General features: G+C 38.8%; 1 pseudogene; it reads left to right on the top strand.

Annotated features, from left to right (window-relative positions):
* The first annotated feature begins 2,861 nt into the window (after positions 1 to 2,861).
* Positions 2,862 to 4,112, top strand: LOC136385901 (NF-kappa-B-activating protein pseudogene; annotated as a pseudogene).
* The last annotated feature ends 3,346 nt before the right edge of the window (positions 4,113 to 7,458 follow it).

Below are 7,458 nucleotides of genomic sequence, written 5' to 3'. Positions count from 1 at the left end.
AACAGGACTGGCATTATGAGGATATTTTGAAATTGTGCATCCAGAGTAGTTGAATTTCATTCCTGTGACCCATCTCCATATTGCAAAGTCAGTAGGTCATTATTACTCCCCTTTGACAACCAAGGGGCAGTGAGGATTAATCTCTGGAGAAACTGAACCAGAGAGAGTCTGTCTGGGGACATTATTCTCAGCAAAGAACACAGTTAATGGTTGAGATGTAGAGCTGAAAATTGTAGAATCAAGTGTTAAGTATATACATGGTACTGTGGGTGTCCTCAGCCCCCTTCTTAATGCTCCTAGACCATGAGCAGCTAGGCATATACAGTGTGTCTGTAAAGTCATGGTGCACTTTTGACCGGTCACAGGAAAGCAACCAAAGACAATAGAAATGTGAAATCTGCACCAAATCAAAGGAAAACGCTCCCAGTTTCTGTAGGATGATGTGGCAACATGTGCGCATGTGCATATGATGATGTAATACCGTGTATACAGTGGAGCAGCCCACGGCCATGCCAGTTGAGATGTGGACGATACAGAGGAGAGTTCAGTGTGTTCTGTGGCTTGCTAAATTCGAATCCGTGACCAAAGTGCAATGTGAATATCGGCGCGTTTATAACGAAGCGCCACCACATAGCAATAACATTACTGGGTGGGATAAGCAGTTGAAGGAAACCGGCAGTTTGGTGAAGAAACCCCGTTCTGGTAGCCATCAGTCAGTGACGAGTCTGTAGAGGCTATATGGGATAGCTACCTAAGGAGCCCTAAAAAATCTGTGCGTGAGCCCACATTGAACTGTACTGAATAGGTATGAATCTGGGAGAGTTTTCCTTTTATTTGGTGCAGATTTCACATTTCTATCGTCTTTTGTTGCTTTCCTGTGACTGGTCAAAAGTGCACCATGACTTTACAGACACAGTGTATATTCACCAGGCAGGAGACAGGAAGATTATTTTCTTAACTTCTTCAGAGAAAAAGTGTCCTAAAACTGACATTTGGGAGTCACTAACAGAAGCTGGATTTGACATGATAACCTTACAGTTAAAACAATCAGAAAAGAAGCTTTTGTAGTGTCTCACTCTTAATTTAAAAGCACAGTCCCAAATTAGTAAATAGTTGATGAGCCTCAAACTTGCAAAAAAGGTAAAATTGGAGGAAACACAGACAAGATATATAGTAAAAGAAAACTGAAAACATTAGTACCTGCAAAACGCAGAGAAGATATTTCATCCAAGAAATGAAACAGAATTCTATAGTAGTCCCCTTATCCACTGGGGATATATTCTGAAACCCCAAGTGGATACCTGAAACCATGGATAATACCAAACTGTTATACAATGTGTTTTTTTCCCTAAAGATCCCTTTCTCGTAAAGTTCTTTTTGGCCTATCTGAACTGCCAGTATCACTACTCTTGAACTTTGGGACCATTATTAAGTAAAATAAGGGTGACTTGAACACAAGCACTGTGATACTGTGACACACTCAGTTTGATGACCAAGAAGGCTACCAGGTAACTGACGGGGGAAGCATATACAGCATAAACACCCTAGACAAAGGGATGATTCACATCTTGTGTGGGATGGAGCAGGACAGTGCAAGTTTTCATCACACGACTAAGAATGGCACAAAATGTAAAGCTTATAGTAATTTTATTTCTAGAATTTTCTATTTAATATTTTTGGACCATAGTTGACCTCAGGTAACTGAAACCATAAAAAAGTGAAACTATGGATAAGGAAGAAATCCTGTATTAATATAGGGGGGAAAGTTAGAGAACATCAAAGAGTTCTTGGAAATAATAATATATTCAAAATTCAAAATTCAAGAGACTGACTAAAATATAAAGGTAAGAAAAATCTCACAAGAAGTAGAAAATTAAGACAGAAAATAAGAAACTAAAGATAAGAAAATAGGTAAACAGTGGATTTTGTCCAACACCTGACTAATTGTAGTACCAGAAAGAGAAATAGGTAAACAGTGGATTTTGTCCAACACCTGACTAATTGTAGTACCAGAAAGAGAGAGTAGAGAGAACAGAAGAAAGTAAATTAGCAAAGGATGAAATTTCTCGAACTGAATGATACATCACCAAGGGCCTAGAACATGAATAAAAGGGATGTACACCATGTCAAATCATTGGGAATATTCAGAATTCCAAGAGAAAGAGAAAACCCTAAAATTTTTCAAAAAAAGTCACATATAAATTAACTTCAAATTAGTAAAGATATTAACAATATGAAACAGGAACAACAATTATGATTTAGTAAAATTATTAGGGCTTAAAATCTTTGATCATTTAAATAAAGAATAGGTATGTTGCTGAGGTAGAATAGCACATAGAATTACTAACTTCCTGAAAGCAGAAAGAAATAGGGAGATATGTAAAAGTTTAAAAATAAAAAATAATAGCAACACATACTAATTGAAGCAGAGGAAAGTTGAGAGAGAAAGAGCGACCAGAGAGAGAAAAAGGGGGAGGAAGGAGGAGAGGAAAGGAGACAGAGGAAGAGAGATGTGAAGAAATAATATAGATAAAATAGTCAAATTAAAGGGGAAATACATACTTTAGATTGAGAAAACACATTTTGAAAGGTCAAAGAGAGAGAAAGAGAAATAAATAAATCCCAAAAAAGAGAGTGTAAGTTTCAAAGAAACAAGACCAGATTGACATCATCATAATCTCTCTGGAATGCAAGACAAAGGAATGATGTTTTTAAAACACTGAAGGAGGGAACTGTTTCCAAGGTTTCCTCGGGTTCGGCTTGTGGCATGGTGACAGGTTCTGGGAGCCAAGGCAACCGATACCTTTGAGGCTAGCGAGAACACCCCATTGTCCCCTCGCTTTGGGGATCCCGCAGCAGTGATGGCTCAGGTGTCTGGTTCGCGCAGCCCGGAGAAGGAGGCCTCGGGCCCCAGAGTGAAGCATCGCAGTTCTTCGAGGAGCCCTAAATCCAGCAAATCTGTTCACTCCCAGCGGAGCTGCCGCTCCCGTTCACACTCTTGCTCTCGGTCTGGGGATCGGAATGGCCTCAACCACCAACCGAGTGGCCTTAGCCAAGGCTCCAGAAACCATCCCTACCGTTCCCGCTCGCGGTCACAGTCTTGGGGGCGGCTGTCTGCCACGCGGTGCACCCTCTTAGCTTCTGCCTCCTCCGCTTATTATGGCGACTACTCACAGCCCTATGGGAGCAACAAGACTTGGCCTAACCTCCTGGACAAGGAAAGAGAGGAAAGCCTGCGGCAGAAGAGGTTAAGTGAGAGACAGAGGATTGGAGAATTGGGAGCTCCTAAAGTGTGGGGACTTTCTCCAAAGAATCCAGAACCAGACTCTGATGAAAAGACACCGGTAGAGGATGAAGAGCCAAAGAAAAGCACTACTTCAGCTTCTACTTTAAAAGAGGCAAAGAAGAGGAAGAAGAAGTCCAGTCATTCAAAAGAAAGGTCCAAGAAAAGGAGAAAGAAAAGATCATCTAAAAGAAAACAGAAGAAGTATTATGAGGATAGTGACAGTGACTCTGATTCTGAAACAGAATCCAGTGATGAAGATACAAAAAGGAGATCAAAGAAAGTCAAGAAAAAAGAAAAGAAGAAAAAACGCAGATCGAAGAAATACAAGAAAAAGAAGTCTAAGAAGAACAGAAAAGATTCCAGTGATTCACGCTCTAAAGAGTCCCAACAAGAGTTTCTGCAGAATCCCTGGAAGGATCGATCAAAGCCTGAAGAACCCTCGGATTTAATTGGCCCAGAGCCTCCAAAAACACTTGCCTCTCAAGATGATAAACCCCTGAACTATGGCCATGCTCTGTTACCTGGTGAAGGTGCAGCTATATCTGAATACGTAAAATCTGGAAAACGTATCCCACGAAGGGGTGAAATTGGTTTGACAAGTGAAGAAATCGCATCGTTTGAACGCTTGGGTTATGTGATGAGTGGTAGCAGGCATCGCCAAATGGAGGCTGTACGACTTCGAAAAGAGAACCAGATCTATAGTGCTGATGAGAAGAGAGCTCTTGCATTCTTTAACCAAGAAGAGAGACGGAAGAGAGAAAACAAGATTCTGGCCAGTTTTCGAGAGATGATATACAGGAAAACTAAAGGGAAAGATGACAAATAAGGATTTTCAGATTGTCTAAGAGACAAAGTCTCAGTTTCCTATATGCATACAGAAAGATTATTATGATCTAAAAAGTTTGTGTTACTGTGCCTTCTGTTTCATTCTTTCAGTCCTTCAATTAAAAGCTGTGTATTGATAAATAAATAAATAATTTTAAAAAATTAAAAAAAACACTGAAGGAAAAGACTTTTTCATATACCTGAATATAAAAAAATAGTCACTTAAATATGTGTGTGTGTGTGTGTGTGTGTGTGTAGCAATAAATATTTTAAGCATTTAAAAGGCTATAGAAGGTATGTCACAAGAAGACCCACATTACAGAGGGGAAACTTTGGGAGATGTTAAACTCAATTTAAGACTTATCATAGTCCCTAACATGTAATAGATTTCCTGTAAATAGTGTTTGCTAAAGTAATGTAAACTGAGGTGCTAATTGTCAATAGAGAAAGAGTACTAAGGAACTGGAAGGGTTTGGGATTGAAAGCATAGGGACAAAGAAAAGTACAGTCTAAAGAAGACATTATTTACAAGTTCCTCAGTGACTTCCTATCCCCTGATCCAATATGACTTTATTGTTGCACATGATGATGTAGATTTCAACGAGGGAAAATATCTGTAAGATTTACAGAGAGTAATTAGGGACTATTGAATGCCCAAAACATCAAAATCTCTTTTGTATCAAGCACACAAAAACTACTAATACAGGGTTTGGCAAAAGTAGACTTACAGTTGTGAGTACATGAAACAGAGCCTATTCTTGTATTATTTATTAATTACTGTATTGTTTTCCATATCAGCAACTGTAAACCTACCATTGCCTAATTCTATATATTAAAGCTATATGTTTTTATTAGTTCATAGGCTGAGAACCATTCATAGAAAGGAAATTTGCTTTTTTAAATGGATTAATAAAGTTCTACATACATTCATTTGGGCAACAGCTACTACTCAAATGAATACAAAGATAAATCCTCAAGCAGAAGAGAAAAGGCCTAATTAGCTCATCTGCCTACAGCTTATATTCATGCCTTCATACTACAACAATGTGTTTTCAGCTTTCTGAAGTATTAAATCAATTAAGATAATTCTAGAATATTTTTATAATGGTTTCTAGAGAACAATAGCTTATTTCCATTCCTCCGCGTGGTGAATATCTGAAGAAAACTAAAATTTTTCAACCACTTCAATAAATGAGTGATTTTTTATTATCATTTTACTTTTATAAACCTTGAAGATACAGTGTTCATTGATCAGAGTCCTTTGATTTTATATGCAGAAATTCAGCGTGATTTAACTTAAGAAAAAGGCTAATGCATGGGCTCAATTATCCACTGATAAAAAGGACAGAGTGCAGAATTCTTCCCCTGCTTTCCGTTTCAATTTACACTCAGACTACATGGCAGAGGGCACAATATGTAGCAGATCAAGTATTATAACCTTAAAGGTTATGCAAGGGATAAGGAAGTCTTTTCTCCTGCCAAAAATTGAAAAATCTTTCTAAGAGAAAGATTTCAGGGTGGCCTAGCTTGAGTCATATGCTGGTCTTTGAAGCAGTCACTATGTACAGGTGAAAGAGGTTGTGACTGGAATCTGTCTGGGTCGTCTTCTTATTCTTGTACAGGTGTTGTTTTATGTTCGGCCCCTGGAAAGCAGGCTCTGAGATAGAGATGTGCACGCAAAAAGATCATGAAAAAGTGCTCTTAAAATCAGTATCTGTGAGAGAGTTTAGAAAGAACTAGACAACAAGGGATATTGAATCGAGGCATTTTGGGGGCTGAGCTCACAACAAAAACTTCAGCCAATTAGAGAATTGGAGGCCCTGGCCAGATAGTTCAGTTGGCTAGAGCATTATCCAGACACACCAAGGTTGCAGTTCCAATCCCTGGTCAGGGCACATAAAAAAACAACCAATGAATGCACAAATAAGTGGAACTACAAATCGATGTTTCTCTCTGCCTCTCTTTCTCTCTCTCTCCCTCCCTCCCTCCCTCCCTCCCTCCCTCCCTCCCTCTCTCTCTCCCTCCCTCCCTCCTCCTCTCTCTTTCAAATCAATAAATAATTTTTTTAAAAGAAAGAGAAATGAAGGAGAGGTGTCTCTGTATAACTGTCCTGAATTGGAGGACAAAAAAAGACCCAAGGCTTTTTTACCCCTGAATCCACTAATCATTAGTTAGGGTTACTCCTGGAAATAGGCGTGGCCCTAGGCTTATGGTGCTCTTCTGGAGGGGGAGTCAGCTTTAAGTGGTCAGCTCCCAACACTCCTATAAACTGGGGGAATGGGTTCTCTAATCCTGGAGCGTGAAGTGGCAGGGATCTTGGTAGAATGCTACAGCAACCACTATGGAAGGCAGTGCCTATACAAAGAAGGGTGAGGAGTAGAAAAGGAAATGAGTAGGAGTAAAACAAGGTCACTAAAAGTCACAATGTAATTGCTACTGGACTGGTTGATAAAACTCATTTTATAGGTTTTAATGTTTGGTGTACTTGGCTGTGAGTTAGAAGGCACAAGTTCCTTGAGAAAATATGTTAACCTTTTTTGAACTTTGTTTTATTCTTTAAAGGGAATGAAAACATATTTTGTTTTTCTGGGTTATACATAGAATAAGATATTACTGAATGCTAACATTCCATTTTAAGATATCATTTATTGTAAAGTAGTACAACCATTATGGAAGAAAGTATGGTGGTTCCTCAAAAAACTGAAAATAGAACTACCTTATGACCCAGTAATCCCTCTACTGGGTATATATCCCAAAACCTCAGAAACATTGATACGTAAAGACACATGCAGCCCCATGTTTATTGCAGCATTGTTCACAGTGGCCAGGACATGGAAACAACCAAAAAGCCCATCAATAGATGACTGGATAAAGAAGATGTGGCACATATACACTATGGAATACTACTCAGCCATAAGAAATGATGACATCGGAACATTTACAGCAAAATGGTGGGATCTTGATAACATGATACGAAGCGAAATAAGTAAATCAGAAAAAAACAGGAACTGTATTATTCCATACGTAGGTGGGACATAATAGTGAAACTAAGAGACATTGATAAGAGTGTGGTGGTTACAGGGGGGGAGGGGGGAATGGGAGAGGGATAGGGGGTGGGGAGGGGCACAAAGAAAACAAGATAGAAGGTGACAGAAGACAATCTGACTTTGGGTGATGGGTATGCAACATAATTGAACGACAAAATAACCTGGACTTGTTATCTTTGAATATATGTATCCTGATTTATTGATGTCACCCCATTAAAAAAATAAAATTATTAAAAAAAATAAAAAAAATAAGATATCATTTATTACTGGATTGGAATTATGAGCTTCTTGTTTTGATGA

Source organism: Saccopteryx leptura, chromosome X (genome assembly GCF_036850995.1).
Source record: "Saccopteryx leptura isolate mSacLep1 chromosome X, mSacLep1_pri_phased_curated, whole genome shotgun sequence".
In the NCBI taxonomy this organism is placed as follows: domain Eukaryota; kingdom Metazoa; phylum Chordata; class Mammalia; order Chiroptera; family Emballonuridae; genus Saccopteryx; species Saccopteryx leptura.
Note: the sequence above shows the minus strand (reverse complement) of the source record. Positions and strands in the feature narration are given on the sequence as shown.